The following is a 25,902-nucleotide window of genomic DNA, read 5'->3' on the forward strand; positions in this document are numbered from 1 at the left end:
CTGTTATCCTCCATGGTGCGTGGACCCTCATTCACAGTCTCCAGGAGGGGCCTGTTCTGTGGTGTGCTGTGTGAGGAGAGCCCTGCCAGGAGTCCCACGCGGCCACACACTTCCTGTGGTTTGTCCCACCACCCACACAGATGAGCATCTGTCATTTCTGGTTTGCGTGAGTCCCTAGGATGGCAATCTCACTGCACCCCTGCCATGCTCAAGGCCATACTAGAGGAGAGTCTGCACTTACCCAGGGCCTTAGCCATGGGTGTGCTCCTCCTGAACCTCACCTTCTTCCAGCTGGATGTGATGTTACCTGATGCAAACGATAAATACTCACAGATAAAGGCTTTGCTTGAAGTCCTGTTTAGACTGATACAATTTTTATGCTGTTTATATGATCAATAGGTTGATTTTATTATAAAACTTTTTATCAAAATAATGCATATTCCCCATTACAGTTTCTTGTCACAGATGAAACTTTCATCATTCAGCTTTGCTTCCTCCTCCTGATTATCATAGTGATCTTGGTCAAAAGTTCCGGGAAATATCCACACCGCTGCCTAAATGCTGTGCTGACTTGAAATTTCCTCCGCCAGATTAAGTAGTCCATCACCCTTAATTCAGCTTCACAGAGAGTCTCAGGACATGGGCAAAATACAGACAACTTCTTTGCCAGAACCTAACATAAATGGCCTCTAGTCCAGTTTTCAATAGAGCCTTCCCTTCATCTCCTCTCAAACCTCACATGCATAGTCGTCACTATCCACAGTTCTATCGGTATTCCAGGCTTTTGAGCTCTCACCAGAGTTGCTCATTAATCTCTGCTTACAATATTTTAAAGTTTATCCAGCTTGTATATCTAAACTTTTTTTCCCCAAAATTCCTCCTCCACCAATCCATTTGTGAAGGATGGTCAGGTTAACCACAGCAATGAGCCCACTCCTGGCACTAATATCTGTTTTACTCAGATTTTTCATCATTGGGATCAAAATACCTGACAAGGACAATTAGAGGGAAAAATATTTGTTTCATGTTTCAGAGGTCTTGGTCCATGTTCAAGTGACTCCTCAGCCCTGGGCCTGAGGTGAGGAAGAATTTGAAGTTAGAAGAGCACGGCAGAGGAAAGCAGCTCAGGACATGGCACTGGGAAGTAGCTGCCCAACTCTGTTCAAGGAGATGCTCAAGCTAAGCACTGAAAGGAAGTGAGATCACTGGAAAAGGAGGACTTTTAATTAACTGGCACTGGGGGATGTAATGGAGGAATATGGAACTAGAGGGAATAGGAAGGAAAAACAATCAGACAATAATTAAGGACCAGGAATACTCTTGATTTTGAGTAGTGTAGTTTGACCATTATTGACTTTCAGCAGCATTTGTGCAAACATGTCATGACCACTTATCTGCAGAGTGCTTACTGTGGAAATGCAGTAAATGAGGAACACCAAGATAGAAGAGTTTTTTTTTGGGGGGCGGGGGGTGGATGGCCAGCATCTCAATAAGAGTTCCTTCTTTATGCCCAGGAATCCAAGCCACCCTAAAACTTACGATCTTAGATAATTAGTAAGTAACAAAACACAAATACTCAGAAATATATTTACAGAATGCAAAGCTCCCAATAGATGTAGTCCACATGGGTTCTGGAACTAGACAAAAGGAAAATGGCTCCAGGGGTTATTTAAGGGGTACATCGAAGCATGGATAAGGTTTCAAGGGCAAAGTCTTGCTTCATGGTTTCTTGTAGTCAGCAGGTTGATTGACATCTTGGCAGGTCACACCCATCTCATGTGCTGTGTGGGCCATAGCAGAAAAGGAAAGAGATTCACATTGTCCCTAAGCAATTGACCAGAGGAAATGTCCACTGGCCATTCCCAGACAACAGATGTCTCTACCTGCAAAGTTTCCATGCACAGTGTCCCACTTGCAACCCACAGATGGCTCATGACAAAAGTGCAGGACTTCTCCCCTTGGGGTGACTCAGACTGTGGCAGACATGCAGGAGAGGCAAATCACGAGGAGGCTGCAGGGCCAGTCATCTGGGTGTTGGAACACAGGAGTTAGCAGCAGTCATACTCTGTTTACTTCATGGCCTGCCACTGGGCAGGCTACCTGGATAAGTTGTCAGGTGTGGAGACACAGAACTTTGACTCTGGATTTAAAGGAGACTGGGAAGTGTGGATTTTAAGCAGGGATGTTTCTCCTATTTCACAATTTATCTTTGGTTCTGAAACTGTCTCAAAATTTACTGGTAGTTCTCACATAGAATTGGATGATTCATCAATTTTGCAGATAGGTAATTTGGAATGGTTGGTTTTGTCTTCATTCACACTGTCTGTCAAGTTCTGCAATGAAGACAAAAGCAAAAACAAAAAATTTACTCATCCACACGTGTATGGTAAGAATGTACAATGCAGCCTTGGACTCAATGTTTCTTGAATTTATCCTTCAGCCCACACCAGAGTTGACACTGGCCACATGAAATATATTGTGGACGATGCTAGGAAAAAAATGAATACAATTCATGACTTATTGGCCATCTAGCAGAACTGAGCTAAAATGATAGAGATGTGTGTGTACATACATATGCATATATATTTGAGTTCTCTGATAAAGGTGAGCCGTTAAAAAATCAAAATGAATAGAAGTTCATCAATATGGGGTATTCATAAGACAGAAATGGCTTTAAAAAGGCAGTTTCATGATGAAGAAGTAGAAATATTCAACAAAATCATACTAAATTTAATCTGGAGGTAAAACATACAGAATGTCAATTTTAGGAAATGTAAATTATTATTTTAATTGCACTGCAGAGTGTCACAGGAAGATGCATGAAAACCTGAGAAGTGAGCAAAAAGATCAAGATGGATAATTAAACAGATCTATACAATGTGCTCCAAATGAGAGTTTGGATTCATCTTGAAATCTCTGGAAGTTTTGTTTGGAATTAAGCAGAATCTCTGTATCTAATCATGCACATCCCCAGATTCTGTCCATCTGTTTCTCAAGCCCTAAATCCTTGGTTTGCTGCCCAATCACAGTTTCCTCAGAAATATTTTATGTTGCTATTGCAATAAATACTACAGGTTTATTGAACATGCTATCTTCCTCGATTAGGTTAGTCTACACTGGAGCCAGGCACCTGCCATGTTTTCCATTGTATCTCTCTCTAGTGGAGACACAGTGGTTCCCCACCCTGAAAAAATGACAATCAAGAAGTACCAGGTATATTGTCACCAGGTGTGGCCAAGGTGAACCCATCCCTGAAATGAAGTGTGAGGAGTTGAGATATAATATGAGGTTTCATTTAATTTATAGATAATGGTGACAACTGCACATTGAGTGTTCCATTTCATAAAATGATATAGTTCTTTATTTCATTATTTTTTCAGTGACTTCTGGTCTTTTTTTATTTTTTGTCTTCTACAAAGCATATATATGCTTTGTAGAATACAAAAAAAGACCTATATATATGCTTTTGATGTTTCTATAAATGCTAGTTTTATTTCAAATTTCAATTACTTATTGCTGGTAAATAAAAATCTGATTGTATCCTGCAACTTTTCTGTGCTCATTATTTCCACGAGACTATTTAAAAAATGCTTTTCCCTTCCCAAGTTATTTTGTCTTCTGAACGTAGAACATTCTTATTTCTTTCTTGCCAAATTTTCATCCTTTTATTCTTTTTCCTGCCCTATAGCACTGGTTAGTGTAATGATTCTGAATAGGAATGGTGAAAGCAGCTATGCTAATAATGGGGGCCAGAGGGGCATGTCCAGCCTCTCAACAGTGAATGTGTTCCAATTGTAGGGTTTTTTTGGTAGATGGCCTTTCTCAGGCAGTGAAAATTCCCAACTAAAGGTGAAATTTTGTCGAAGGCATTTTCTCTATTTAGAAATCATATGGGTTTTTTTTTTCTTTTTGTTTCTATATTTATTTATATTTTGATACCAATGATTGAACCCAAGGGTGCTTTACCACTAAACCACATCCCCAGCCCTATTTTTAGCTTTTATTTTGAGACAGGGTCTGGCTAAGTAACATAGGCCATGATCTTCCTGCCTCAGCCTCCAGAGTTGCTGGGATTACAGGAATGCACCACCATGCCTGGCTGGGTTTTCTTCCTTATTCTGTCAATATAGTGAATTGTATACATGCAGATTTTATTAATTCATGATTACATTCCTTAAATAAGCCATATTAGTTGTGGCTTATTATATTTTGATATACTTTTGAATTGGATTTGATAATATTCTGTTGAGGATGTTTGCATCTGTATTAATAAGAGTTACTGATATGTAGTTTTATTTCCTATACCTTTGTTTTGTTTGACAATTAGAAGACAGCTGACCTCCTATTTAAAGGTTTATGTAGAATTATTATTTATTCCTTAAATATTTAATTAAATATTTATTCCTTAAATATTTTGCACCTAATGTACATAGAAATCAATGGTGATATGATATGTATTTGGGTTTTTATTGTTGTTGAGATGGTTTTGTCTATACATTCGAATTGTTAGATAGATGCTGGACTATTCCAGTTATCAATTTAATTGAGTCAGTTTTGGTAACTTGTGTTTTTTGAGTAATTATTTTACTTCCACCAAGCTTTCAAATTATTGTCATAAATTTGCATAAGGTATTTTCTTAGATCCTTTATTAATATCTGTGGGTCTGCAGTGATTTTCCTTCTTTCATTCCTAAGTCAATCATTTCTGTCTTCTCTCTTTTTCCTTTGGCCATTTTGAACACAGTTTGATCAATTTTACAGATTTTAGTGTAATTTCATCTTTATACAGTTATATGTTAATATTTTGTTGGGTATCCTTGAGCCTGCCATTCATAGATTGATAGAGATAGATTGAGATGCGTGTAATAGATATATAGATAGATATTCTTCAAATTTAATGATCATTGAAAATATAATTTCTTGAATTTTGTTTTATTTTTTGTTTGCTTTATTATTACATTTTGAATATATTATTAATAAGTTAAGCACAAAAACCAAGAGAAGGTACATGAGAATGTGAACTTCCTAGAGATTGTTCCAAAGAAAATAATTCTATTTAATAGGTTAAAGACTGAACATAGTCTGTCAGGTTAGTGTAAAGAAATAGAGAGAACATGTCAAAATAAAGCTACCAGCTGTGCTGGGGATGCCCCTAATGAGTCTGAGCAGAGGAACATGATATACATCAAGTTTGCCTCAGCATATCAGAGCTGTTCATCTGGAGAGTTCTGGGAGTGGAATCGCAATGAAGGATATAAGGCAGAGGTGACAGTGCACTTTCCTCCCGTGCATGGGGGCTCAGGTTTTGAGAGGCACAGAAGAGACCCAGCTTAGGAAGACTGTGGGCTCCCACCTCTGTGTGCTGGAACAAACCCACATAGGTAGCACTTTTTGATTCTTCATTACTCAGTCCACAGAAAGTACATTGTCTATACTCTTGGTGGAAAGAGGCAGAGCCAGCAGAGACTGGGCAGAATGTGGGCCTCAAGTCAACTGTTTTTCTTTTATTCTGGTTGTAGATTCTCAATATCAAATGTTTCAGGGTAATTTTTACATAATATGAAAATCTGCAGAGACTTAGAACAGCCTGAGTTAGTTTTTCATTGCTGATTTTGTCCTTCTGATTACACACACAAATTACCCACCAGGAGACAAGGAATAAGTCAGAATTCACAGAGAGGGACTTTTTCCAAACTTATTTTCTTGCAGACCTAATTTAAGACACAGGGCAATCATATGATTAGAACGCTAATACAGAAACATTTTTGGTTATGATCTGCAAGTGGCATTCAGAACATAGAGATGAGACGTTGTGCCAGCTGAGTTTCCAACAGCATTCTTAAAGGAAATGCTGAGGACATTATAACTCATCTAGTGTAGATGTTATAATGAGGTCTAGATGGGTTTTAAGGCACATTTACCTGTAAAGAAAATAGAATTTTTCAGTTAATAATTCAGGTGAGCACAATGTAGCAAACATACTGAAATCTTATTTTTGAATTGAGTAATAAAATTCTCTACATAGATAGCAGAGGTGGAAGAGCAGGCTTTGATGGAAAGATGATGAGTAAAAATGTCAGAATCTGACTCCATCTACTGAGTCAATGGTTGGATTGCAGCTTAGAATAACAATCAAAAGAGGAACTAAAATATTAACATTTGATAGAATATTCTAATGCTTAACTACATATATCTGGAGTAAAAATCATTAAAGATAACAGTGAATAAATGAATGCCTTGGATATATCATGGTAAATTATTTTGAACCTAATGTACATATTTCTTGAGTGAATGATGGATGAGTGAATGAATGAATGAGTGGATTGTTCAGAGAGGAGTATTAGGGCACACTTTTAGGAGTGAATGGTTCATATTCTTCCAATAAGTGCTACCTTGAGAGCAATGGCTCCCTTGAACACCCAAACTTGACTTTGTAGATTTGAAGGAGCTAAATAAGGGATGTGTTTTTGAATCATCTGACCTACGGATTTTGGTCCTGCATCTCTAAATATATCTGTGAACTGGAACCAGTTATTTTTTGTCTTTAGAGATAGGGTCTCATTAAGGAATTGATAGCACTAATGGAGATTTTTTCTATTCATAAAGCATTAACAGACAAGTATCATGCACCAAAGATACCAACATAAAAGGTTTCTTTTGGTGTGAACTGTGTGATCACAAAAAACTAAGTGCCTTGTATCAAATTTTAAACTTAAAGATACGATGGGATATTTTAAAAATACATGTTTTGGGTTAACAAAAAGTATCCCCTAGGCATTCCATTGCCACAATATCATAACCTTTCACTAGGACTTTAGAGAAATTTATACCCAAACACTGCTGGGATCAATTTAACCTGCTGCTTTTCATATTTTGGAAATTTTCAATGAATTTCAAGAGGCAAACATTATGTTTCTACTTTGGTCCAGGAACACTACACAGAATCAGCAATCTGAATGGGTCTAATTCCATATGTCAATATAAAGTAAGAAGAAAATGTAAGACACAAGAAATTATAAAGTGCAATAAATATAAATTAAACATCTGTAATAGAGATGTACTGGAACTCAGAAATAAAACCTTAGTTATGTAAAATCAATGCAATTAGGAAGAGGCTGTGCCCCTACTTTCTAAACTAATGTAATGTTATAAAATAGTTATAAATTTGCCTTAGTCATAATGGTACAGAAAGAAAACTCTTAAATTTGAGGAAAATATCTAATATGAATTACTTTACAAGAATGCCTATTGAAGAGTTTGTTCCACTGTGGATATCCTAGTATTAAGAAAATTGGACATTGGCATCATTTCTAATTGTCAAGCTGATACTGCTGGTTATGGGTGACGAGTTCTGCTTCCCCACATGTTGAAGTCTGAACATTAGAGAAGCACACTGAGGCAAGCAAATAAAGCAGGGTTTATTTAAAAAGGGGTAATATAGACTTCTCCTGCGAGGGAGAAGGGGGCCATAGATGGTATCCTGGTCTCCCAAGAGGGGAGGTGTTCTGCCCTTTTTATATGTCCTGGGCTTCCTTTGTTCACCTTTCCCCCTTATCTTTCTCCTTTGTGACTAGGCCCAGGAATGCTAGGTGGGATGGCCAAAAGGTGAGAAATAGGTGGGCTGAAGGGGGAAGGACTGGATGGAGTAGCCAAGGACACATTAACAGGTGGGGAAATTCCTGCCACAGGTTATCTTGGCAACAGGTTAGAGCAGGGGCAGGTTCTTGATAAGGGTGAAGGAAGGGCTCTGAGGGAATTAACATTTTAATCCCTCAGGGGACACTCTCCAACTTCTCAGATTCACTCAAAATTGGCCTCCTAGATCGACCTGACTCCATTTACCTATCTATACTCACTGCCTATCTAATTCTGGCTTCAAAGCCTGTAGACATAAGTATGATGACATCTTCTAGCTGGCAACCTTGAGACTCAGGTGCATGAGGACAGTTCATCTCCACACAGAGAATAAAGTCAGTGGCTTCTTCATGTCTCCCTTCAAGATTCTCCTGTTTTCCAACCATAGTTGAAGCATGACTCTCATTGTGCTATATTCTCACAATTATCTTGGATTTGATGATCAATTCTGTGATATCTTTAATTAAAAGATAGGACAACATCTTCAACTGACATCTGCTTGCCTTTAAATTCCAAGTTGTGTCTTTGTTCCTCTGGATAAAGCTAAATATGTCACCACTCCAATGGTGGGCCATTTTTACAATTTTGTGGCTACATACAACTTAACAACAACAAAAAAAAAATTTTAAAAAGTGACTTGACTCATAACATTCTCAAAAATAAAACACCTTATAGTTACCTGAACTTGACATTTCCCAGCCTCCATCATGTCCCCAGTTGATGTAGACTATAGACTGCAGTTGAGGGCTCCAGGCTTAAAAATCTCCAGCTTAGCTACATGGACATATGAACATTGCTGGGTCAATGACCTATCATCATGTAAAACAAAGATTTCAAATAATGGAGGCCTCCTGTCTTCTACCTTTACAATCTGAGTACCACACTTTGCATATGGAAGGGGCACCTCTGTGCAGTTAACAGGTGGCAATCTATTACAGAATGAGCCAGACTCTGGGTTCTGGTGGGATGACACTGAACGTTCTTCCAAACCAAAACCAAAGAATCCCATTAGAAACCAATGGGGCAAGATCACCTAAAGGACATCGCCAAGGCAGGCTGCAAAACTTCCTGAAGAGGAATCTGAAATCTCCAGGGGTAATTAAGTGAGTCACACTGATAGAGACTTTCAAATGAGAAAAGATGGGGATTTGGGGGGTTGGAGTTTGTTCTGGCCAAAGAGGTATTTGGCACAGAGTTAGGGGATAATTTTCTGTGTCAACCATTCTGTGAAATAGAAGAAAGACACCTTGACTAAAGCAAGACCCCACTACATGGCAGGGGGTGGGGGTGCACAGAGAGAAGAATTCAGAGTCCTGTTTTCCTGGATGAGACAGTAAGAATACCACACCTAAGTCTACTGATTTTGAAATACATTGCTTCAAAATAAACATCCCCTCATTATACTGGTGAGCTACATGTGTTTTGGACTCAAAGGAGTCTAATGAATGAACTCCAAACAGGGCAGAAGTTGACATCAATGTCAATCATGACTGAAACTACCTCATGATTCATTTTTTCCCTCAATATTTTGCCAAGAGAGTTATCAGTCTATCATACCAGCATTTCAGGAAGATGAAGGAAAAACGATGCATCCTTGTTAAAATAATTCTTGCATAACAAAAATAGGGAGAGGTAGTAGGGTTTCCCCCCTTTATGATGTTGAATGAGGAATATCAACAAGGTAGTATTGGATCTTTGGCAATATGGTAAACCTCTGAGGGACTCGAAGATAATGAGTTACTAAGGGAATATAAGTAAGCTCCCAAAGTTTATGAACATGTTTTTTTGTGTTTCTGTGCAAACATTTTAGTTGTGATTGTGTGTGGTGCTATACCATTCTCTTTTGATTATTTGGTAATATAATACAAATTTTAATAAGAAATGATTATCTTCATAAATTTCTTATAATGCCTAACCTATGGTTCTTCCTCTGATATTTCCCTTCTTATTCTTTAATAATAATTGCAATAGTTTTAACTTGAAAATGAATATTCAGTTGTTACTTTATATCCCACGCACTCTGGCAGCTCAAGATGAAGAAATGGCTGGTGAAATGTGACGCTGCATGCCGTGTCTTACTTAGGGGTCACTCCCTTAAGCCTAAGGGGCTATGCTCCCATTTCTCTCTTCCTTTCTGCTGAGTGTGATGTGGATGTAACAGAGGGGACTGGAACCACCTTCACAGAGCCAGAGGACAAAGCCAAATGTTGAGAATACAACATCTGCCCTTACATGTCATCACAAAGCCCTGGCTTGCAATGACCAGGGAAGGTCTGAAGTGTCAATCAGCTCCAGCACAACCCCCGCCCCCATTAGGAACTTGATGCACAGGTGAAAGGGTTTCTCCAAAGCCCACTCCAAGAGGCCTAGACATGGACAGTAGTGCAATGGGACAGAGGGGAATGGAAAAGTTGATTCCTCTCAGCCAAGAAACTGTGATGGAGCCTTAGTAATTTGTACCACATCTTGGGAGATCTCCATAATTCCCACCTCAGAATCCTTATTAGGACTAATAATTTGTCCCAGAACTTACCACAAGGATTTGTTGATGAGAACTACAGTATTCAAAGACCTTGGCACCTGAGATTGGTGCGGTATGTTCACTGGGTGACAGTACCCTGGTGAGCTGCGTGTGTTTTAGACTCAAAGGAGTCTAATGAATGAACTGACAGTGACAGTGAGGTGTGCATGGGGAGAAAGGCGTGTGTGTGTGTGTGTGTGTGTGTGTGTTCAGTGGTCCTGATGACGGCGACCCATGATGGTCCTCATTCTCCTTTAATAATAGAAATCATAATTATTTTAGATAAATCTTGAGCCTAATAGAACTCCGCATCCTCTCTTGCAGTTCAGAGTGGTCATATCATAAATGGTAGCACCGTGTCCTGTGAGAGAAGAAATGTGTGTCACTCAGATCTAACAAGTAAATGTCTTTGTTCTGTGCACTCGTGCCACGCACATTGTGAAGATATCAGAAGGCAGCTGTAGCTGTAGGGGCTGTTTTCATGTCTATTTATCACCTCCATGGATGGTGCCATCCTCTGATTCTGTTATATAATGTGGTGGGAAATGCACTATTTCAAGGGCCAAATGTAATCCCAGGAGATTTTCAATGCTGAACATTTTAGCCCAACTCTGGGGAACAGGCCTCTAACCCCACTACTCAGGAGTCTGAGGCAGGAGGACTGCAAGCATGAGGCCTGCCTGGGCACCTTAGCAAGACCTCTCTCTAAATAAAATGAAGGTAGCTGGTGACATAGCTCAGGGCATGAGTGTCCTGGGTTCAATCCTCAGATACTCAAGAAAACAAGTGTTTTCCCTTTCTGGTAGAAGAAGAACTAGGGAAGATGTAAAAGATGATAGTGCTCAGCAAAGAGAGAGTTTTCCCTTGCTTCGGAGAAAGCCTCCAAAATATCTGTCAGTGTCCTCTAAGACAGAGGTCACCCTGTCTTAGAGGGAGAATCCAGGAGAATCCAGCCAGGCCCATCTGGAATCTGATCTTCAGAACTTTGTGATGGTAAGGAGATATTAGGTATTATTTCTAATTTGCCAGTTTATTGGAATTGTTATGCAACAATAGAAAACACTTACATAGTTTGGCACTGGTTATGAAATGTTACCAAAACCAATATCTAAACCTGGGAGAATCATTGAATCTGAGTAATGGGATGAAAGAAATTTCAGAATTTTTGAGGAGCAGTATTGAAACAAACAAATAAACAAATGAACAAACCTAAGGTAACTCATTCTGTTAGGAGAAATAAGGACACTGAGAATGTTGTCTGTTGTCCAAAGGAAGAGAGGCACGTGCTATGGAGACTGGAAAGAGGTATTGTTGTGAAGTAGCAGAAGTTGCACAGAGTTCTCTCGGGCACTTATATGTTGAAAACTAAGATGATAAATGGTCAACGTGGACATGTGTCTGAGGAGATTTCCAAACATAATATGGAAAATGCAGCTGTTCTGTTGCTTCTTATAATAAAAATGTGTCTTACTTATGGAAAGCACCTTCTGCCATGCCCTTGGGCTTAAGCCTGCCCATGACCTTCCTTCCTCACTGTGGACCACTTGCAGCTTTTCTCCATAGTTTATTTCATCAAAGGTAAAAAAGAATTCTTGACATCATTCAATGAAATAGTGGAATTTGTTCCTATTCTCTCAAGAACTGTACTCACCCAGTAAATATTTTTGTCATCTACATTATAGTTGACCATGGAGAGAAGGAGTGAGATTAACATTTGCAGACAGGTCAGCATCATTAGGATGGCCACAAGTCCCTGTTAAATAAAGAAAATTTCATAACTTCCCATTCTATGCCACCCTGATGGCAGTTTGGAGAGTTTTATTTTAGAACTCCGAATAAGGCTCTCAAAATGGGACAATCATTGCATTGGGCAAAATGTTGGCATGAGTTGGGATTTGAACATACAAACAGATGTTCCACTGTAGAAGAGCAAGCAATTGGAGACTAATTCCAATCTTTGTGGACATAACAATATCATATGTGAAGAAAATCATTGATGATTTTTTCAGAATTCACAAAGAAAAGGTTTTTGACTTCTTATTTTCATTAATGATATTGTTGTGATGATGGTCTTTTTAAATATTATTACTGAAGTGATTGTCAGTCCATCACAGATATCAGAAATACTTCCAAAGCCTTCAAAGCTGGCTTTTATCCACAGAGGACAGAAGTGGCAGGGATTGCTATCTCCCGGTGACATTCAAAGTTTCCAATTTTCCATTGAGTCCCAATTAAAACTGAAGGTATCCTAAATTTTGAATACATCTTAAAGTTAAAAATCAAATGACAAATTGCTGAATTCTTTGTCATTATCTTCATAATTTGAAACGTGTCTCTGGTGTCCCAGGACTGCCTGATTTCTGTAGGGTGAGTACTCTTCTGTTTCAGGCCCTGGGTCCCCCCTTTTTCACATGGACTTAGTGCAAATAGGGGTTCACATTCAGACATCAACAAATCAGAATAAATATTATTTATCCAGGGTATTGGATTGATACTCGTGTTTAAATCATAGCCAGAATAAATATTTAAAACATAAAGCAATTTTTAAAATAATAAACAAAAAGATAAAGTCATCTTTATCTTTTATCTAGATTTGAACATCTTCCTTTTCCTCTTAAGAAATGAAGTTGAATTAAATGAGTTGCATTTTCTGATATTCTAAAAGAAAAATGTTTTACCTTCTTAAAAGTGATATTATGCTTTAGAGTGGCATTTGCAAGGAATCTTTAGAGGCTTAGTCATGTTCCTGAGTGTACCAAATATCATGTTTCATCTTCCCCATGCTCAAATGAACAGTGTTCACAGAACTCTGGAGGAAAATACTTACAGTTGCAATAGATTTGGCATCAACACATGTAGAATGTGCTTTGCAATCATAGTGGAAAATATTCATAAACTGTATGATACAAGGCAGAGTCCAACATTGGAGACCAGGGTGCTGAGGGTGTTAGCACCCAGATTAGCTTCCAGCTGAAAAATAAAGGAAATAATGTGCTTAAAATAAATAGGTTGTTTTTGGACTCTAAGCTAAGAGAGGAGTTCTGACTCCATAAATGTATCCATTTGAGCTCCATTAGGCATTCATCACCCCTATGCTGCCAATTCAGTTCAAATACCAGTTACAACTGGGTGAAGGAAAGTTGGAGAGAATTAATACTTCACAAATAAACACCTTGATTAAGATGAAATTACTGAATATTTTAGTTTCTATGACTATCTGTCCTGTATTAGTTCCTCCTCTCTCCCCCACAGACAACACCATGAATAAAGGGTTGTCTTGCTTAAGCCCAAGCCAAGCTTGTCTCTCTACTAACCCTCCCCTGCCAGCTGCTAATTGGACTTTAATGACTCCATAAACCTTTACTCATTTTTCTCAAGGTGATGAGATCCAGGGATAAGCATGTCTGAAATCTAGGGAGACAGATCCTGCCTATCATTTTCAGATGTAGGAAGGTATCACGATTCTTCGGGCCAAAGGGACAGCTATATGGTGAAACATAGTAGAAATAATGGATTCTCTGGGTTATGGCTTTATGTGGGAACAGCAGTATTGGTAAGATTTCATGTTCTCCCTCAATAAGAAATGGGAATTTTTTTAACTCACTAGTGATTTTATCTGTTTCTTGGAAGACATGACAGAGATCCAGAGATGATAAACTGTTTACAAGACAAGAAAGATGTCACCAGAGCAGAAGCTCCTTCCATCTCACCTCGTCCACCCGCTTGCCAGATGCAAGTCTTTCTCTATATCTAGTGCCATCTCTAAGAATGCCAAGAAATACATATATGCAAATCTAAGAAACATGTTGAGGATAAATATGTAGAAGACAAAATTTTTTTTAAAAGAAAGACTGGTAGAAGTCACAGAAGAACTAATGAAATGAAGAAATGTATCATTTTATGAATTGAAATATTCAATATGAAGTTGTCACCATTATCTATAAATTCAATGAAACCTCATATTATCTCTCAACTCCTCACACCTCATTTCAGGGATGGGTTCACCTTGGCCACACCTGGTGACAATATACCTGGTACTTCTTGATTGTAATTTTTTCAGGGTGGGGAACCACTGTGTCTCCACTAGAGAGAGATACAATGGAAAACATGGCAGGTGCCTGGCTCCAGTGTAGACTAACCTAATCGAGGAAGACAGCATGTCCAATAAACCTGTAGTATTTATTGCAATAGCAACATAAAATATTTCTGAGGAAACCGTGATTGGGCAGCAAACCAAGGAATTAGGGCTTGAGAAACAGATGGACAGAATCTGGGGATGTACATAATTAGATACAGAGAATCTGCTTAATTCCAAACAAAACTTCCAGAGAATTCAAGATGAATCCAAAATCCCATTTGGAGCACATTGTATAGATCTGTTTAATTATCCATCTTGATCTTTCTGCTCACTTCTCAGGTTTTCATGCCTCTTCCTGAGACACTCTGAAGTCTAATTAAAATAATGATTTACATTTCCTAAAATTGACATTCTGTATGCTTTACCTCTAGATTAAATTTAGTATGATTTTGTTGAATATTTCTGATTCTTCATCATATAACTGCCTTTTTAAAACCATTCCAGCCTTAGGAATACCCCATATTGATGAATTTCTATTCATTTTGGTTTTATAACGGCTCACCATTATCAGAGAACTCAAATACATATTTATATGTATGTACACACACGTCTCTATCATTTTGCTCAGTTCTGCTAGATGGCCAATAAGTCATGAATTGTATTCATTTTATTTTCCTAGCATCATCCACAATATATTTCATGTGACCAGTGTCAACTCTGGTATGGGCTGAAGGATAAATTCAAGAAACATTGAGTCCAAGGCTGTATTGTACATTCTTACATACATGTGCTGAGGGGTAATTTTTTGTTTTTGTTTTTGCTTTTGTCTTCATTGCAGAATTTGACAGACAGTGTGAATGAAGACAAAACCAACCATTCCAAGTTACCTATCTGCAAAATTGATGAATCATCCTAGTCTATGTGAGAACTACCAGTAAATTTTTAAACAGTATCAGAACAAAAGATAGATTGTGAAATAGGAAGAACATCCCTGCTCAAAATCCACACTGCCCAGTCTGTCTTTAAATCCAGAGTCAAAGTTCTATGTCTCCACACCTGACAACTTATCCAGGTAGCCTGCCCAGTGCCAGGCCATGAAGCAGAGTAAGGCTGCTGCTAACTCCTGTGTTCCAACACTCAGGTGATTGGCTCTGCAACCTCCTTATGATTTGCCTCTTGTGTATGTATGTCATTGTGTGAGTCACCGGAAGGGGAGAAGACCTGCACTCTTGTCATGAGCCATCTGTGGGTTTCATGTGGGTCACCGTGCATGGAAGCCTTGTGGATAGAGGCACCTGGTGTCTGGGAATAGCCAGTGGACATTTCCTCTGGTCAGTTGCCCAGGGACAATGTGAATCTCTTTCCTGCTCTGCCATGGCACACACAGCACATGAGATGGGTGTGACCTGCCAAGATGTCAATCAACCTGCTGACTACAAGAAACCATGAAGCAAGACTTTGCCCTTGAAACCTTATCCTTGACTTTGATGTACTTTCTTAAATAAACCACCAAAGCCATTTCCTTTTGTCTAGTTCCAGAACCCATGTGGACTACATCTATTGGGAGCTTCACATTCTGTAAATATATTTCTGGATATTTGTGTTTTGTTACTTACTAGTTATCTAAGATCGTAAGTTTTAGGGTGGCTTGGATTCCTGGGCTTAAAGAGGGAGCTCTTATTGAGATGCTGGCCATCCACCCCCCCAAAAAAAACACTCTTCTATCTTGGTGTTCCTCATTTACTGCATTTCCACAGTAAGCACTCTGCAGATAAGTGGTCATGCCATGTTTGCACAAGTGCTACTGAAAGTCAATGATGGTCAAACTACACTACTCAAAATTAAGAGTATTTCTAGTCCTTAATTATCGTCTGATTCTTCTTCCTTCCTATTCCCTCTAGTTCCATATTCCTCCATTACATCCCCCAGTGCCAGTTAACTAAAAGTCCTCCATTTCCAGTGATCTCATGTCCTTTCAGTGCTTAGCTTGAGCATCTCCTTGGACAGATTTCGGCAGCTACTTCCCAGTGCCATGTCCTGAGCTGCTTTCCTCTGCCATGCTCTTCTAACTTCAAATTCTTCCTCACCTCAGGCCCAGAGCTGTGGAGTCACTGTGGAGTCACTTGACTTCAGAGGTCTTGGAGTCACCAAGACCTCTGAAACCATGAAACAAAAATGTTTTTTTCCTCTAATTGTCCTTGTCAGGTCTTTTGATCCCAATGATGAAAAATCTGAGTAAAAGAGATATTAGTGCCAGGAGTGGGGTCATTGCTGTGGGTAACCTGACCATCCTTCACAAATGGGTTGGTGGAGGAGGAATTTTGGGGGAAAAAATCTTAGATATGCAAGCTGGATAAACTTTAAAATATTGTAAGCAGAGTTTAATGAGCAACTCTGGTGAGAGCTCAAAAGCCTGGAATGCTGATAGAACTGTGGATAGTGACGACTATGCATGTGAGGTTTGAGAGGAGATGAAGGGAAGGCTCTATTAAAAACTGGACTAGAGGCCATTTATGTTAGGTTCTGGCAAAGAAGTTGTCTGTGTTTTGCCCATGTCCTGAGACTCTCTGTGAAGCTGAATTAAGGGTGATGAACTACTTAATCAGGTGGAGGAAATTTCAAGTCAGCACAGCATTTAGGCAGCGGTGTGGATATTTCCCGGAACTTTTGACCAAGATTACAATGATAATCAGGAGGAGGAAGCAAAGCTGAATGATGAAAGTTTCGTCTGTGACAAGAAACTGCAATGGGGAATATGCATTATTTAGATAAAAAAGTTTTATAATAAAATCAACCTATTGATCATATAAACAGCATAAAAATTTTATCAGTCTAAATAGGAATTCAAGCAAAGCCTTTATCTGTGAGTATTTATAGTTTACATCAGGTAACATCACCTCCAGGTGGAGTCACTGGGCTGAAGAAGTTGAGGTTCAGGAGGAGCACACCCATGGCTAAGGCCCTGGGTAAGTGCAGACTCTCCTTTGGTATGGCCTTGAGCATGGGAGGGGTGCAGTGAGATTGCCATCCTCGGGGCTCATGCAAACCAGAAATGACAGATGCTCATCTGTGTGGGTGGTGGGACAAACCACAGGAAGTGTGTGGCCGCGTGGGACTCCTGGCAGGGCTCTCCTCACACAGCACACAACAGAACAGGCCCCTCCTGGAGACTGTGAATGAGGGTCCACGCACCATGGAGGATAACAGCTCTCATTGGTGCTCTCTGGGGAGATGGAAAGGTAGGCCAATTGGCGCCCATGCCTTCTGTTAGCCCCGTGCTTGATCTCAGAAAATAACTTAATGTGAGGGGTGTGACGGCCTGGACTTAGGGGGCCCCTGTGAATGATCCACAGGAAACTGTGATGTGGGAGAATCTGGTCTGAAGTTTGCTGTTGGTGAAGCATCCAGGTTTCAGGTTTATAAATGGAGACCCTCTGCCTTAGAGCTGAGGATTAGGCAGCTATTAATTATCTGAGCTGACCCTTTGGTGGGTATGGGAACGAGGATATAGAAAACATCCATGCTCTTCCCTAAGCCAGAGGTGGGAATCAAATGTCATTCATTCCCCAGAAAGACAAAATGCCCCCTGTTTCTGGCCTTTGATATGGATCAATAAAGGTGTTGGAAAGCAACCCATGCTGAGCAATATTTTGTTTGCTGGTGCTAACAGCAATGCCTGGACATTAAAGGAAGTTGCAGCCAAAGGACCAGCCAGCATCCTCCCCAGGGTTAAGAGCATCCTTCAGCCAGGCAAGCTGGACCCTTGAGTCCTGCCCTCCCCACAGCAGAAGAATCTACTGCTCTCTGGAAGGGGAAGCCCCAGGTCCTAGGGGTGAGTATAAACACAATGTTTCCAGAGTGCAGGCCTCAGGGACAAGATTGCTTCCTGTAGCACTATATGAGCAAACACTTTTATAACAAGTGACAGGGTTGTGTACTGGATAAAGGGAAATGCTCAATGTGTAGATGGGTATGGCCCTGGAGATGTGCCAATACTGGAATCTGAGCGGTGGGAAGGAGGTTAGTGGGCAATGATCCTGAAGAAATTCTACCTGCTGAGAAACTTCACCTTCTCATAGAATGTTTCTTCCTTCTGAGGTGGCTCAGATCCTGATTGGGCTGATGATTCTATGCCTGGGGGTGTCAATCACTTCTTTGATTCCACCAGGCTATCCTTTTATGATCCTTTTCATCCTGATTTGAAAGCATACTCCAAAGCTATGGTAATCCAAACAGTGTGGTGCTGACATAAAGACTGACATAGAATAGAATAGAATAGAATAGAATAGAATAGAATAGAATAGAATAGAATAGAATAGAATAGAGAATAGGCCACCCAGCAGTAAGTGCTCACATATGTGGAGGCAGTGGTTTGGATATGGTTTGTCCCCCAAGAGTTTATGTGCCTGAGACTTGGTCCCAATGTGGTGATATTAAGAGATGGTGAAATCTTTAAGACATGGGGCTTAGTGGTTGGTGATTAGGTCTCTGGGGGCTTTGACCTCAGAAGGAATTAGTGCTGATCTTATCCTACAGAAGGAGCCAGCTCTTCTGAGAATGAGTTGCTATAAAAAGAGAAAGACTGGCCCCTCACTGGCCTCTGGCTTCCTGACCCACCATGTCTTTTCCCTCTGCATACTGCTGGTTCCCCTTTCTGATCCTCTGTCATGGTGCAATGCAGCCAATGGGGTCCTTGACAGAGGCTACATATGTCTTAAAGGACATTACCAACAAAGGAAAAGAGCCACTTAGGGAAGGAGAGAAAATATTTGCAAATAATGTATCTGTAAGGGATTAATAGTCACAACACATAAGGAACTCCTACAACTCAACAATAAGAAAAAGCAAACAATGAGATGGCGCAATAGGAAAAGGACTTGAAAAGAGCCAAACACACATAAAGATGTTTGATTTCCCTGATCATTAGGAAATGCAAATCAAACCCACAGGGAGATACTATTCTACACCCAGGAGGATTGCCATTCTAAAAATAAATAAATAAAAACTACATGGAAAATAACACGTGTGGGTGAGGATGGGGAGAAATTGGAACATTGCACCTTGCTAGTGGGAATGTTAAATGGTGCGGCTACTGTGGGAAACAGCACGGTGGTCCTCAGAAAATAAATAAATAAATAAATAAAACACAGTATTACCATATGATCTCGTAATGCCACTCCTAGATAAACCCTCCCAAAGGATTGAGAACAGAACTCAAACAGATATTTGCACGCTGCTGTTTATAATGGCATTTTTCTAAATTGCCAAAAAGCAGAAACAACTAAAGTGTTTGTGGATAGAATAATGGATAAGAAAAACATGAGACATACACACAATGGAATATTCCATACCCTTAGAAAGGAATAAAGGACTATGTATGTTGCAAGACAGGGGGAACTTCAGACATATGGTCAGTGAAATAGGTTAGTCTCTTGTCAAAAGGACAAGTGTCATGTGATTTCACTCTCACAAGATTCTAGAAAAAGCAAATTCTAACATATACACTGCATATATGATATATATTTGATTTTATTCCTGCTACCTTATTTAATTTCTAGCTGTTCCATTATAGAACTCCCTTTTCCTCCTTTTTCACTCTTTTTCATGAATTGATCACTTGAAAATATTTTAGACATTTCCTTTCTATTTGCTTAGTACATATATGTTCCATTAATATTCTTTAGGTGATTGTTCTAGCAACTAAACATGCAAGTTTATGTCATAAAGACATGGATAAATTATTAATTTAGTGTGAAGATTCAATAAAAGAACCTTAGAATGCAATAATCAAGTTGACAATCTTTGTGTATATCTGATTGTATACAGATAGATAGATCATTAGCAGAGACAGATTTAGTATGATTCTGTTCCCTTCTGGAGAAGGTTCGGGCTTCTCTTGCTAGATTCTGTGGGATATCTTCTCTGTAATCCTACAAGGACTTGAAGACAATTTGCGTATTTGGTAAGGTTTCACTTAAAAGCCTCATTCTTAGTTCCCTGGGATTTTATCTGAAACCTTGCGTGTCTTCTAAGACTTGTTTCCCAGGCAAGTCTATGAATCTGTTTATATTCTTCATCTGACTAGACTGCCAAAATTTTTGCTTTTTAGATGCTTTTTACTTGGAATTTTATCCTCTTTCCTTGCAGGGCTTCAGAATGCAGCAAATAACTTGGAAAAAAGCAGTCACACACCATATTCTGTTATTTTCCTCCTAATTTTCCTAAGTATTCTCTCCCAACTTTTTAATTTTTTTTCTCTCCCATTTTGCAAAATAACCGAATGTTCCCTTGACTTTGTCTTTTATCTGTCTTTCCAACAAAAAGCCTAGATTCTCAGCCTCTTACCACTCCTCCAGGGAAGGGAACCTGTATGCTTCTGTTGTATTTTCACAGCTCTGAAGAACATGCCAGTTGGATTTGTGACGTCAGAGAAAGGGGCGGTGTCTGCTCCTTTGCATCTCACTCATGCCTGGGAGAGTTGTGAGTACACTGCAAACCTGTGCTCCCCAGCAGGACTGCAGCGCTACATTAAAGAAATTTGCATGGCTCCATATTACTTTTACAAACACATTCTCCAATTCTCTGTTTCACACTCTTCCACGATGATTCTAGAACAAGACCATTGAATTAACAGCATGTCAATTCCAGAGTAAAAATGAAATAACCCAGAACTTTGTAGGACCTACTTATTATTTGGTTACTTTTTAGATGCATTATCTCATCCAGTGCTCCAAGAGTTCCAAGAGGTAAATATTATTCTTTTATGTCTATAAAATATGAGATGAAGGTAAAAGAAATAGAAAATGAGTTTCCTAAAATAATTTCAGTTTATCTTTTTTCCAAAGGTTAACACTCCACCTGTCTTCCATTCATGTTGTGAAAGAAGTAACACTTGTTTGGACTAAAAATCATTCCTCCCACTTCCAAAACTAGGTAAACCTGAAAGTATTAGTCTATTTGGAGCATTTTGGACAGTAGTGCAGGGAAAGTGCCACATTTGGAGAATCCCTCTGGCATCTTACGCAGGTGCCTTTTCATTTCCATGCTCCAAGTGGCTGCTTTGAAAGTGTCAGTCACAACTCATTGTTTCTCAGCCCTCAGAGCACCTCTTGGAAAACAACATAATTACACATTTCTCCCTTAAAGTGAACAGGATAATCAGGCATGGGGACACACACCCGTAATCCCAGCATCTCGGGAGGCTGAAGTAGAAGGATTGCAAGTTTGAGGCTGGCCTGGACAACTTACAGAGACCCTATCTCAAAATAAAGGGCTGGGGATGTAGCACAGTGGTAAAGCACCCATGGGCTCAATCTCTAGCAGTGTAAATAAATCAATAGAGGGAACAGGATATGGTTTTCTAGTAGAGGGTGCATGCAGGAATGAGAGGTATCCTGCAATTTCCGGCAGGAACCACAGGCCCACAACATGGATCATTGCAACTGTGCCCCCTCAGTCTGTCCAGTTGCCTGCTAATTCCGTTGGCAATCCTGACAACCTGCACACAGCCTCACATGTCTGCAGGGTCGTTCTTCCTTCAAGCTTCATGTGCCCTGAAGACCTTCTACCCCACCTACACCAAAGACTCACTGTACACCTAGAGCACTGAGTACCTGCTCCCATCTATATTCTGGAGGACTGTGAATTACTTGTCCAGCAACTGCAGACCAGTTCCACCCCAACTAAACCAACAACCTTTTCTTCTATCAGGTATTTAAACCACGCTGTCTCCAGTAAAGTCTGAACCCATTCTGTGCACAGGATCCTCAAGAAAGGACAAATTCAGCCCTAAGATGCCATAAAGGATTTCCTTATGTCTTATAAATTCTCTTTTATGTTGTTAATAACTCATATTAAATGCTCCAGTTAGCCTACTTGCGGTCTCTGGATACAATAAGATTACTTCAGGGAGTAACTTTATGAGGCACATTAAACAGACACCTCCAAGAGAAATTCTCCCTGGTTGGAGGTACCCCAACCGAAAAGGCATTTGTTTCATCTTGACATATTGGTGATTAAATTTAAAATATTTTTAAAATATGAGAATAAATATTTGTCCTACATGAAGGAATGAAAAAAGGAAAATTTTAAAAAGTGAAGACTATCTAAGAAAGATGAGATGACATTTCTTACCACGTTATAACTGAGAAAGGAAGAGAGATAACATCGTTTTTTCAGGGTCATTTGTTCCTGTTTCTGGAATTATCTGTGAGGCCACTTTTTCCCACAGAGGAAATGGAATTATCTGCAACATCATCGCCATGAACATACAAAACCAACATTTAACAAGCGTAAATAATCTTGTATTTAGTGAGTGTGTACTCTCTCTGAGATGCAAAGGTTGGGCAGACATTCTAAAGAGGACTATAAATCTCTAAGAAGAGTTGGCGTTTTTATGAAGACATGAAATAAGGGCTGTCTTGAACTCTAGCGTATAGATTTTTCTTCTACACATACTCACTCCGTCAGGGTTTATGATGAAGAGCCATCTCCAGGGAAAGACACTTCCTCCCTAAAATCCTGCTGCATCCTAAGTTTCCTTCTTTCTGGTAAAAGGAAATATAATTTAACCCATTGGTAGATGGAATGAAATAGATCTAGAGGTTAATACCAACTATATAACAAAAGTATTTTAAATATGTATATTGGATTTTTTTCCCCCTTGAAACCAGTTAGGCCCTCCTCATTCGATATTCTACTATGCATTAAAGGGGATAGAATCTTGATGCAATTTATATTATGTAATCCTATGAACAATAATAACATTTGACAGAAAAAAGAGAAGGAAAAGACCACATATATACAAAATAATATAAACATATTTTTTCCTTGTCATGGAAGAAATATATACAAATTTCAGCAGCCATGAGGTTTTCTGCAACCATTTTTTTTCCTTATCAGTCCATGTCACAGTGTTTCAGGTTTGCTGTGGCCACTAATGGAGATTTTGTAATTTCCTGTATTAGGCAGGAGCAACAACATCATGCTGATTTCCTGAACCTTTAGCTGAATTTAAAGTCATCACCTTTTTCTTGATATTATCTTCCTTCAGTATACAGTGTTTAGATGTGAGTTTGTTTTCGTTTTTGTTGCTTGAGATGTCTAGAAATTTCTTAATTTTGCACCTTGACATCTTTTATGATTCTGGTTCATTCTTACCTTCCCTCTTCCAATATTACTTCTGTCGCTCTATTTCTCCTATTCTATCCCTGCTCCAAATGCTATCCCTACAGAGCACTTGGTATCAAGGAGAAGGGGCACATCTTTCTCAGCCAAGCAGAAAAGTAGATTCTAAGTACATTCTTCAGCTGTCTATGAGATTCTGATTATTTCAGCTCCATTCCAACATTCGAACCCTCTGCTCCATATATCTCAGTGTCAAAGTAGATACCACCTGTTCTGCCATTCATCCTGTTATTAGCCTGGGCAAGGATATCTCGCTGGAGATTTCTAAGGGCTTAAAGAGTCTGAATCATTAATAATAAAGTGCTTAAATCAATGTAGTTAGCAAAGAAAATACTATGTATGTGGCAGGTTATTACCTAAATTAGGCAAGGGAGACATTGGAATTCCTTCACCTGATTGAAAAATGCTAGTTTTTCTCTCCCAGGAACAGCTTCTACATACTACTTCTCAGAAGAATCCCAAGACAGAACAGTATTCTGTTCCCTCCTTTGCTACCTCACCAGCCCATCTTATTTTTTATTTCAAGTCAGGGTCTCACTAAGTTGCTTAGGGCCTCACTAATTTGCTGAGGCTGGCCTTTAACTCGCAATCCTCCTATCTCAGCCTCCTGAGCAGCTGGGATTATACGTGTGAACCACTACATCTGACTTGTCTTGATCTTTCCAAGCACCTAGATTATATCTTCATATAAGGTAAGAAAGTAATAATGTTTTATTGTAACAGATGTAAATATATACTGCAACAAATTCAACATGAAATCTGAAGCCAGCAAGTAAAATTTAGGACTGAAAAACTCAATATTTTAACTTGTATGTGTGGGACAAGTGGCGAGTAAATTGAAGACGTTATCACAACAGTTTCTGGAATCACACTCAAATAGTCCTCATTCAGAAAAAGCAGCCCTGTCCTCACAAAAATAATTTCCAAAGGATATTGAGAAATTCTTCAATTAACATAGGAAATAACAAAAGAGAAAATGAACGATTGGTCTTTGCAGAATTTGATTAAACATTCACCAACAAATGACTGATTTCCTTTGTTGGGCAGATAAATTCTATTTCATCAGGAGGCAGAGAAGCCTCCAAGCTGCACTGAAACACACACACACACACACACACACACACACACACACACAAGCTTCAATGTGGTTGTGATCATTTCAACTTGGAAAAACATGAGGACTCAGACTCACGATCCAACTCAGAATTGGACTAGTCTTCATATAATGATGCTCTATTTCTGGTTATATTCATCAACAGAGCATGAAATATCTCATAATACCTAGCAAGCACAATTCTCAAATGAAAAGACCTTTATGTTGTTCATAATTCCTGTATCTATGTGCATGTTCCAAAAGCCACAAATGGAGTGCTCTCATCTGGAGACACAGTGATATGGTAAGCCCTAAAGCAAGGGCTGGAATAACCCAATAATATAAAAGAGCTAAACCTCAGGGGTCATTTGTTAGTTTAGTTCCTTGTACTCCTGTCTAGGTGTGGCTTCTAATTGTTTAGTCATCGGTTACCAGGTAAAATCCAACCTGTGAAGGTATCAGGAGGGAAGAACCCTTGGGTCACATATATCCACAGAACCAGAGGCCTCCCTTGCTGGTGACCCTACAGCATTTCTAGTCCCCATTTCCCCCAGGACCTTAGCAGTGTGGCTGTACGGTTCCTGGCAACACCTCCGTGCCCGGCAGGAACATTCGCTTCCCCGCAATAGTTAAGTTTCTCCTTTACATTCAGCGAAAACATATATCTAAACATATCTTTTCTCTATTTCTTAACTTCTTTCAAGGCTAGAGCAGGAAGAAAAAAATAGACCACCCCATGAGAAACATTAAATGACCAAGGACCCAGAACCCTCACCCGGGTGACAAAGCAGAGTGCCACATACCCACAGCAGAGAAGGCTAACACGGTCCACATCTCCAGCAGGGAGAAGATTGGCACGACAGTCCCAAACACCTGCCAAATCCCTCCCATCCATCTCTGTGGGGAAATAGGAAAATACCAGGAGCAGCGGAGTCCGGAAGGCCTGAGCATTGGGTGATAAGTCACCACTGTCCTGGGCGGCTCTGATTCTAAGCTGGTGCCTGTCTATTAGGATTGTTTTATTCAGCTTTTTCACTGCTGTGACTAAAGGATCTGACAAGAGCAACGGTAGAAGAGGAAGAGTTTATCTGAGGGCTCACGGTTTCAGAGATCTTAGTCCATAGAAGCCTGGCTCCTTTTTTCGGGGCTTAAGATGAGGCTGAACATCATGGTGAAGCATGTGGCAGAAGGATGCAGCTCACATCATGGTGATCAAGATGCAGAGAGACTCCACTCCCCAGATACAAATATATCCACCAAAGCCACACCTCAATTCCCATGTCCTCCAGCCACACCCTACCAATTTAGTTAATCCCATCCGGGACTAATTCACTGATTAAGGCTGCAGCTTAATCATTTCTCCTCCAAACCTTCTTGCATTGTCTCACC

The 25,902-nt window shown here is 39.6% G+C and overlaps 2 long non-coding RNA genes across 2 annotated transcripts; both read left to right on the forward strand.

Annotated features, from left to right (window-relative positions):
- Positions 1 to 17,367: 17,367 nt before the first annotated feature.
- LOC139707055 (uncharacterized) lies at positions 17,368 to 20,954 on the forward strand. The gene is made up of 3 exons (XR_011708663.1): positions 17,368 to 17,473; positions 17,905 to 18,066; positions 20,628 to 20,954. It is a non-coding gene; the product is annotated as an uncharacterized lncRNA (long non-coding RNA).
- Positions 20,955 to 21,070: 116 nt separating this feature from the next.
- LOC114099698 (uncharacterized) lies at positions 21,071 to 22,108 on the forward strand. The gene is made up of 2 exons (XR_003583946.2): positions 21,071 to 21,167; positions 21,945 to 22,108. It is a non-coding gene; the product is annotated as an uncharacterized lncRNA (long non-coding RNA).
- Positions 22,109 to 25,902: the final 3,794 nt, after the last annotated feature.

Source organism: Marmota flaviventris, chromosome 9 (assembly GCF_047511675.1).
Source record: "Marmota flaviventris isolate mMarFla1 chromosome 9, mMarFla1.hap1, whole genome shotgun sequence".
In the NCBI taxonomy this organism is placed as follows: domain Eukaryota; kingdom Metazoa; phylum Chordata; class Mammalia; order Rodentia; family Sciuridae; genus Marmota; species Marmota flaviventris.